The 8,965-nt window shown below is 46.2% G+C and overlaps 1 pseudogene; it reads left to right on the forward strand.

Moving 5' to 3' along the window:
• The first annotated feature begins 7,197 nt into the window (after nt 1–7,197).
• LOC128099367 (eukaryotic translation initiation factor 1-like) lies at nt 7,198–8,134 on the forward strand (annotated as a pseudogene).
• Nucleotides 8,135–8,965: the final 831 nt, after the last annotated feature.

Genomic DNA, 8,965 nt, shown 5'->3' on the forward strand with positions numbered 1-8,965 from the left:
TTCAAAGGGTGTCTGAAGGCAGGAAGGGGAAGGCCTTCCAATTCAGGTTCCAACATGTAATTGGAGCCAGAGCAAGACCCGCTGGGACAGACCTGTAACCTCAGCCACTTGTGAAGCTGAAGTAGAAGAATCGTGAGTTCATTGCCTGCCTGGGCTACTGAGGAAGTTCAAGGGCAGAATGGGTAACTTTGTGAGATCTTGCCTGTGAGAAGAAAGGGAGAAAGAAAGAAATCAGAAAGAAAAAGAAAAGGCCGGAGATACAATTCGCCCCCAGGTTCATACAGAGCCATCCCCTTCCACGCTACTTGTCTAAGTGCGGGCCTTCCTTCCTGCTGTCAGGTTACAGGGTACAAGCACCTGCTGGGGCCCGGGGTTATCTCCTGGGGTGAAGTTGGGGAGGAGGTAGGGGAAAATCGGTTTCAGTCACCAGAGAGAGATCTTATCTTGGGCCGACTTACTTATCCAAACCTCCTTCAAGTCCTGTGAGCTTTGCCTCATCCTTGTCTAATCAGCCCAAAGGCACCTCTAGACTTCTGGAAGTTTCACCTCCCCATCCAGCTAGTGTTACTCCCTCCTGCTCCACTCACTCAGTCCCCCAAGGTGTCAACCTGTTTCCAGTCCTCACTGTGCACTCAGACCCCAGTCCGTCACCACAGGGTATGAGAGCCTGGGGTTTCCTGCCTTGAGGTATGGTGTTTTAGCTGATCCCAGGGACCTGCATCAGCCCTTGCCTGGTTTCCGACAGCCTGGAGCTCTATCCACAGCATTCCTTTCCCTTAGTGCACTGAACTCAGCCCCGAGGCCCCCAGGGAAGGTGTAGCAGCAAATACCAGGAAGGTCAATGGTGGCTTGGGGAGGTGACAGACACTGTCACCCTCTCATGCCTGTAATCCCAGCATTTAGGAAGCGGAGGCAGGAGGATTGCTATGAGTTGCAGGCCAGCACAGGCTACAAAATTAGTTGTAGGTTAGCCTACAATATGGGATACATATTGAGACCCTGTCTTAAATAAAAAATAAAATAAAAGTGAGGTGAGGCTGACAGTCTAGGCCAGGAACCCTTGATAAAAGCTCCTCCTTGCTTTACAGAAAAGTCTAAAACTCTGTGGGGGGAGGGGTGGAGAACGGGAGCAGAGGATTGGGGAGTGTCCTTCTCCCTGCTACACTGAGCAAAGGGACAGTATGGAGACTCCGATGCCGTCATGTCTGTGTTCCAACCAAAGAAATCAAGAACTTACCCAAGACCCACAGCAGATTCAGGAAGTGGTTTGGACAGAATCCCTCACCTGCAGCAGAGGAGGTCTCTGTGGGCCCCAGCATATCCGGAGTCAGCTGTGGGAGCAGATTGTGACAAGGCCACTGAGGACCTGGTGGCTCTGCCACAGTCCCCCTAAGGACTGGCATGGGAGTAAGGCCCGCCACACATGTCCTGGCCTGGAGGACAGGGCTCGCGAGAAGATGGGGGGCCCCTGTAAGCAACCGGATGCAGAAGGTCATCTGTACAAATGTGTTGGCTCCCTTTATCCCCTGCAGACCGTGGGCTTGGCTGTCTGGTGGTTTGTGTCCGTTATCTGAAGTTTGACTTTCACTCTGATAGGATATATTAAATGCTGGATGGGGTAACCAACAAAGGAAGCATGTTTTTGAAAGTGCTTTAAAAACATCAAGAGTCGTGCAGGCAAGAGTCTAGGGTTTCCATAAAGCAAGGAGAGCGGTTGAGGCTGTCAACAGAGCAGGAAATACCTGAGAGCTTCATCTAACTCACAGCTCTCACTTTGGGGGTGAGATGTGAGATTCAGTGATATAGAAGGATATCCTGGGGCCATGCAGAGCAATGAGGCCAGAGCAGGAATCCAGAAAGGTGGCTAACTATTCACCCAGAATCCAATACAGATATAGTATATAGTGCCTTTTCATATAAATCCATCCCACAGGCCAGCTATAATAGAGAAGGCATATTAATTTTATAGATGAAGAAACTGTCTGAGAAAGGATTTAAAAAAAACAACAACCTAGGTCTATTTCATACGCCAGGATGCAAGGCAGTTCTCTTGCCTTAGCCTCCCAGTTGTTGGGGTTAGAGGTCTGAGCCACTGTACCCAGTCAGGAGAAGGTTTTCTTTGTTGTTGTCTGTTGGTTTACTTTTTGAGACAGTCTCTCTACATAGCCCTGGCTGTCCTGGAACTCATTATGTAAACCAGGCTGACCTTGAACTCACAGAGATCTGCCATCTCTGCCTTCTCAGTGCTGGGATTAATGACATGTGCCACCAGGCCTGGCTCAGGTGGTTTTTTATTTGTTTGTTTGTTTTTGTTTTTTATTTATTTGCACCTGCTCATACTTGTTGAGTATTAATCCAGTGTATGGATTACCACAGGTCATTTACTTCCTCATCACTAGAAGGACATGTGGGGTCTTCCAGTTTTGAGGCAGTTATGAATAAAGCCACTGTATTCACTCATATACAGATTTTTGGGTAAATAAAGTTATCATTTCTCTTGGTTAGATCAGGGAGGAATTTGACGAGGGACATGGTAAACATATGTTTAATCTTATAGAAAAGCGCTAAGCCATTTCCCAGTGTTTTCTAGAAGTATGCATTGTTTCTGAGTCTGAGGTTCCAGCAGTCCTACCTCTTTCCCAATAGTCCATATTGTCAGGTTGCTCATTTGGTTTTTGACATTCAGATAGATACTGTGAAGAGGGTTTTAAAATTAGCTGAGCATGGTGGTTCACACTTATATCCCAAAACGTGGGGACTGAGGCAGGAAGATCATCGTGAGCTCAAGGCCAGCCTGGGCTACAAGGTCAGACTATCTCAAAACATAAATAAAAACTTTTTGCTGAAAATCATACCTATAGTGACAGAGATGATGTTTAATTGTAGCTTATCTGTCTCAAAAAAATAAAAAAAACCCATCCTTCTTCTACCACACAGTGCTCTCCCCCCCCCCCCCCTTGGTCTTTCAAGATAGGGTTTCTTTTTTCTTTTTCTTTTTTTCTTTTTTTTTTTTTCTGGTTTTTCGAGACAGGGTTTCTCTGTGTTGTTTTGGTGCCTGTCCTGGAACTCACTTGGTAGCCCAGGCTGGCCTCGAACTCACAGAGATCCACCTGGCTCTGCCTCCCGAGTGCTGGGATTAAAGGCGTGCGCCACCACCGCCCCAGTATCACACAATGCTTCTTAAACGACCCCATCACCTCACCTTTACTCAGCACAGTGCAGGAAGCTGGTAAATACCTTTTGATGTATGCCTTGGGTTGTGTTGCTGTGCGAGCAATAAAACCCAGGCTCTCAGTGACTTTCAGCAGCACAGGTTTGTTCTTCACTTATTTGGCACACCCATCATACACTGAGGAAAGACATTCTGAAGCTCTTACTTCCATTTTTAGCCCACTAGACCAAGGACCGAAGAAGAGTACGATCTCGTCACAGGCCAGAAAGCAGAAAGGAGGGGAAACATGGTAAATGGTTTCGGTTTGTTGTTTGTTTTGTTTTGACATGTAGCTCTCACTGGCTTGACATTCACTCCTGTAGCCCCGGCTGGCCTGTAACATAAAGCGATCCTCCTGGTCCTGCCTCCTCAGTGCTGGTTTTACAGATGTTTACCACCACACCCAACTTGATGAAGAGTTCTAATGTCTTCCGTGTCCATGGCTGATCATTTAAGGAGATGGGCAATGCTAAGGGAACAGGAATCCAAATAAAGAATAGTTGTGGTGGTTTGAAGGAAAATGGCCCCCAAAGGGAGTGGCACTTATGGGAGGTGTGGCCTTGTTGGAGGAAGTGTGTCACTAAGGGGGTGGGCTTTGAGGTCTCCTATGCTCAAGCTACACCCTGTGAGACAGACCATTTCCTGTGGCCTGTGCAAGACGTAGAACTCTCAGCTACAGCTATAGCACCATGTCTGCCTACATGCCGCCATGTCTCATCATGATGATAATGAAACTGTAAGCCACCTCAATTAAATGTTTCTCTTTATAAGAGTTGTTGTTAATGAAGGACCTGCTTGATAAGAACTTTAAGTCTCTAAAGAAAGAAATTGAAGAAGATATCAGAAAATAGAAGGATCTCCCATGCTCATGAGTAAGTAGGATTAACATAGTAAAAATGGCAATCTTACCAAAAGCAATCTACAGATTCAATACAGTCCCCATCAAAATCCCAACACAATTCTTCACAGACTTGGAAAGAACAATACTCAACTTCATATGGAAAAACAAAAGACCCAGGGTAGCTAAAAGAATCCTATATAATAAAGCAACCTCTGGAGGCATCAACACCCCTGACCTCAAGCTCTACTATAGAGCTATAGTAATAAAAACAGCTTGGTACTGGCATAAAAACCGACATATAGACCAATGGAATTGAATTGAAGACCCTGACATTAATCCACACACATATGAACACCTGATTTTTGACAAAGAAGCCAAAACTATACAAAGGAAAAAAGAAAGTATCTTCACAAATGGTACTGGCATAACTGGATGTCAATATGTAAAACATCACAAATAGATCCTTATCTGTCACCATGCACAAAACTCAAATCTTAAGTTGGATCAAAGACCTCAACATAAATCCAGCTACACTGAACTGGATAGAAGAGAAAGTAGGAAGTACTCTTGAACACATGGGCACAGGAGATCACTTCCTAAATATAACACCAACAGCACAGACACTGAGAGCAACAATTAATAAATGGGACCTCTTGAAACTGAGAAGCTTTTGTGGAGCAAAAGACATGGTCAATAAGACAAAAAGACAGCCTACAGAATGGGAAAAGACCTTCACCAACCCCACATCTGACAGAGGACTGATCTCCAAAGTATATAAAGAACTCAAGAAACTAGACATCAAAATACTGAACAATTCAATTAAAAAATGGGCTAAAGAGCTAAACAGAGAATTCTCAAAAGAAGAATCTCAAATGGCTGAAAGACATTTAAAGAAATGCTCAACATCCTTAGTCATCAGAGAAATGCAAATCAAAATGACTCTAAGATACCACCTCACACCTGTCAGAATGGCCATGATCAAAAACACTAATGGCAGTCTATGTTGGAGAGGATGTGGAGCAAAGGGAACACTCCTCCACTTTTGGTGGGAGTGCAAACTTGTACAACCACTGTGGAAATCAGTATGATGGTTTCTCAGAAAATTGGGACTCGATCTACCTCAAGACCCAGCCATACCACTCTTGGGCATATACCCAAGGAATGCTCAATCATACCACAAAGACACATGCTCAACTATGTTCATAGCAGCACTATTCATAGCCAGAACCTGGAAACAACCTAGATGCCCGTCAACTGAAGAATGGATTAAGAAAATGTGGTACATATACATAATGGAGTACTACTCAGCAGAGAAAAACAATGACATCATGAAATTTGCAGGCAAATGGATGGAACTAGAAAATATCATCCTGAGTGAGGTAACCCAGACTCAGAAGGACAAACATGGTATGTACTCACTCATAAGTGGATACTAGATATAAAGCAAAGAACAATCAGACTGCAACCCACAGATCCAGGGAGGCTACATAGCAGGGGGGACCCTAGGATGACTGTGCCTTATAATAAGTTTTGGTATTACCCAATCACTGGGCAAGCCTCAATGAAACATTTCACTATTAGGATAAGAATCTGTACTGTATCAAGCTGATAATAGAAAAAATAAATAAGTAAATTAGAAAAAAAAAGAGTTATTGCTGTGGTTATGGTGTCTCATCACAGCAATAGAAACCCTAACTAAGACAGTAGTATTTGTGGTGGTTGGTTCCCATAGGCTCATGTATTTGAATGCTTAGTCACCAGGGAGCAGCACTGTTTGAAAAAGATTAAAAGGATAAGGAGATACGGTCTTGTTGGAGGAAGTGTGTTGCTGGGGGTGGGATTTGAGATTTCAAAAAGCCCACACCAGGCCCAGTATTTCTTCACTCTGTGACTGTGAATCAGAATGCAAAGCTCTCAGCAACCACTCCAGCACAATGTCTGCCTGCACGCCACCATGCTTCCCACCATGAAGATAATGGACTAAGCCTCTGAAACTGTAAGTAAGCCCTCAATTAAATCCTTTCCTTTATAAGAGCTGCCTTGGTCATGGTGTCTTTTCCCGACAATAGAACAGTGACTAAGACATTATTATTCAAAGCATGAGTGTTGTTCAAGATTTTTCCATTCCCTCTGTCCAGTTGCCTTAGAAAGCCTTGGGTGGGTGCAGAATCCCAACAGCTACCCTGCAGCTGCCCCTTTCCCTAAATTCAGGAAGAGCCCGTGTGGTTTGTAAATATAGTTCCCATTAATTCAGCATGCAAGAAGCTGTAGGGTAGATCATGTGGGAGGCCACAGAGCGCTGTAGTAAAAGGTACCTACAGTCTTTCCAGAGCCCCTGAACTGGATCTGAGGGAGTCTCTCAGTCAGCAACTGGGTAGTGAATGGAATCTCCTGAACTTGCAAGATGGAAGGGCCTGGCCAAAGCCCTCAGTTCTCTCCGTTATCAGCTGTGTGACCATGGACAGGCATTCTGAGGCGTTTCTTCTGGGAAATGAAGGTGACCGAGACCTTTGTTAACATGCTACAGGGAACAGCAAACTGTAAAGAAAACCCCGGGCATGAGGTTGCCCAGCAGGTAAAAAGCTTTCTGAGCAAGGCTGAGGACCTGAGTTTGAACTCCAGAACCCACATAAAGGAGAGAACCAGCCCCACACAGTTGACCTCTGACCTCCACACATGCGACATGACACACATCTACACCCACGCTAATAAAAATAGTATTTAATAGATTCTAGAAAATAAAACAAAAGCATGGATGTTTTAACTTTCAGAAAAGAACAGTCTGACATTGTAGTAAATACCTATCATGGCAGCACTCGGGAGACAGAGGCAGACAGAAGATCAGAAGTTTAAGACCCACGCTGTCAAGATGGCTTCATTGGCGAAGGTGCTTGCTGCCAAGCCCTGGGATCTGAGTTCGATCTCTGGGTCCCACGTGCTGGAGGAAAGACTCCACTCCTACAAATTAGACTCTGACCTTCACACGTGTGCTCCCCCGCCCACGCAAATGAAATTGAAAAGTTAATTTCAGTTCTAAAGGGCCCTAGGCCACCCAGCAACTGAGCCACTTTCAAGGACTCAGCTGCCTCCCACTGCTTCCTCAGACTCAATGTTGGCCCTCCCCACCCTGCCCTGCCCAGCCCAGCCCCTGCTCCTCCAGGAGCCCTCCCTCTCCATGGCCATCTTTCTCCAGGAAAGAGAATTGTCCTGTGATGTCCACGATTCAGAACCTCCACTTTTGTGACTCCTTCACTAACACGAGTGAGGTGATGACGGATGACTCCTGCCGGCGCTGAGGGTCAGATCCATGTAAGAATTCAACAAAGAGATGACAGGGAGACCCTCACTACTGTCCAGTGGGTCACCGACGGTTGCAACAAAAAGAAACGGGTGACGTCATTGAAGAGGAAATGTGCCTGCAATGGCACTGTAATTGAGCATCCAGAACAAGGAGCAGTAATTCAGCTACAGGACGAGCAGTCCGGAACGTGCCAGTTCCTCGCAGAGACTGGGCTGGCTACAACCATCAGCTGAAGGTGCACGGAGTTTTAAATGCGTGTGGCTCTCTGAAGTTTCAGCCAGCATTTTCTCGAAATTAGTAGAATTCCTCTTCTGTGCCTTGTCACAAATTTTAAAACCTCACTGCTTACATAACGTAACCATTCGGGATCCACTTTTAACTCGGATTAGTATAACCCGATGCAATAAAGTGAAAAGAGGCATGGCTCAGTAGTTAACAGCGCTTGATACCAGACAGGTGAGATACTTAGCAGGTGAAGGTACTTGCCACCATGCCTGATGACCTGAGGTCCACCCCCAGGACCTACATGGTGAAAGGAGAAAGCTTTCTTCTGCAAGTGTCCTCCACCTGTGCCCTGAGGCATGCACATGGGAGCTCACATACATTCATGTATGTGTGTGAGTGTGTGTGTGTGTGTGTGTGTAAGAGCACTTGATGCTCCTCTAGAAGGCCTGGATTTGGTTCCCACACCCCTGTGACTGCTCATAGCTGTCTGTAACTCCAGTTCCAGGGGATCTGGATCCAGTGCCACCTTCTTGCCTCAGAGGGCACCAGACGTGCATGTAACAGTGGCCAACACTCACACACATAAAATAAAATTTTAAAAAAGTATTTGGTTTTTAAATAGAATTAATATTGAAAAAAAAATCAAAGCCGGTCTGGGGCACATAGGAGAATCTGCCTCAAAGAGGGAGAGGAGAAGGAAGAAAAGGAGGAGGAAGAAGAGAAGGAGGAAGGAGGAGGGGGAGGGAGGTCAGGAAACAAACTGGCTTAGGTAGCCATATGCTAACCCATGGCTGGGGTTGAGACTAGGCTGCCCCCTTCTGGGACTTCTCAGTACTGCAGTAACTCCTTATGTAAATGGCTCTTGGTGGTTAGTTTTCCAGGAGGGTCGCGGGAGCCTCTGGATGGATCCTGGCTTCTCCCTCTGCACAGCTGTGGGTGAGCCGGCTTGTGGTGTACAGAGCACCACAGGACAGTGGTCCTCAAGAGTCCTGGGCATTTGGAAACCTCAGTTTCCTTTTGTGCGGCTAGACCACATGGTCTATGCGATCCTATCGATGCCTCACACTGGTACAGTTCAAAGAACAGTTTCAAGGCATCCGTGGGAGGCAGGAAAGAGGCTTCGAGGGTGGGAGGAAGTAGAATACATGTGACAAGATAATGGGAGGGGGCGGAACACTGGGGTGGGAAGATTTCAGTAGGGAGGGGAGCAAGGAGATGGGCGAAGGAAGGTCAGCCACAACTGAGGTTATTAAGAAGCTATAAGGAGCCGGGCGGTGGTGGGGCACGCCTTAAATCCCAGCACTCGGGAGGCAGAGCCAGGTGGATCTCTGTGAGTTCGAGGCCAGCCTGGGCTACCAAGTGAGTTCCAGGAAAGGCGCAAAGCTAC

Source organism: Peromyscus californicus, unplaced genomic scaffold (genome assembly GCF_007827085.1).
Source record: "Peromyscus californicus insignis strain IS unplaced genomic scaffold, ASM782708v3 Scaffold_6__1_contigs__length_162567912, whole genome shotgun sequence".
Taxonomy (NCBI): Eukaryota; Metazoa; Chordata; class Mammalia; order Rodentia; family Cricetidae; genus Peromyscus; species Peromyscus californicus.